Consider the following 1,129-nt stretch of genomic DNA (forward strand, 5'->3'; position numbering starts at 1 on the left):
CTACTCCAGCAGATAAGTATAAGTTAATCATTAGAAGACAAGAAAGATGGTAGAATCCACTCGGTACTCTACTCCAGCAGATAAGTATAAGTTAATCATTAGAAGACAAGAAAGATGGTAGAATCCACTCTGTACTCCAGCAGATAAGTATAAGTTAATCATTAGATGACAAGAAAGATGGTAGAATCCACTCTGTAGTCCAGCAGATAAGTATAAGTTAATCATTAGAAGACAAGAAAGATGGTAGAATCCACTCTGTACTCCAGCAGATAAGTGTAAGTTAATCATTGGAAGACAAGAAAGATGGTAGAATCCACTCGGTACTCCAGCAGATAAGTATAAGTTAATCATTAGAAGACAAGAAAGATGGTAGAATCCACTCTGTACTCCACCAGATAAGTATAAGTTAATCATTAGAAGACAAGAAAGATGGTTGCAACTGTAATACCACCCATGCTATACTTCTTCCATTCTGAGTGAGCTTAATGTTGCCTGGTGGTTAGGATGCTCTACTCGCAATTTGTTACCAAATAGACTCACCCTTTTAATCATGAGGAACGTTATAACGTGACGCCAATCCTACTTATTGTTGGTGAAGCAGTAGCGCAAAAGGTGGTGTTAACTACCTGCCTTACATCCAGTCTATCACTTAAACATTAGGAATGGGTAATGCAGATAGCCCTCGAATAGCTTTGCATTAAACTCCAAAAACACCAGTTAAACAAACAAATCATTCTGAATAAACAATTTTAAATTAATATTTAGATTTCTTCTACGCTTTCATCATAAAGGGTTTATATATTTCTATTCTATTTGATCTGATAATCTCATAATTCCTGGATGGTGCCTTTGTTTGTGTATATGCTACTTTAAGTTATTCATATGACATTGCCAGCTGGACAGCTTTACTTACAAATGTCCATATACCTTGCTTTAGTATAATTATGGCAGCTGTGATTTGGCCACATGCCAAGAAATCCATAAATAAATGGAGTATCTGAATAAGATTATCCAAGAAATCCATAAATAAGTGGAGTATCTGAATAAGATTATCCAAGAAATCCATAAATAAGTGGAGTATCTGAATAAGATTATCCAAGAAATCCATAAATAAGTGTAGTATCTGAAT

Source organism: Limulus polyphemus, unplaced genomic scaffold (assembly GCF_000517525.1).
Source record: "Limulus polyphemus unplaced genomic scaffold, Limulus_polyphemus-2.1.2 Scaffold11076, whole genome shotgun sequence".
In the NCBI taxonomy this organism is placed as follows: domain Eukaryota; kingdom Metazoa; phylum Arthropoda; class Merostomata; order Xiphosura; family Limulidae; genus Limulus; species Limulus polyphemus.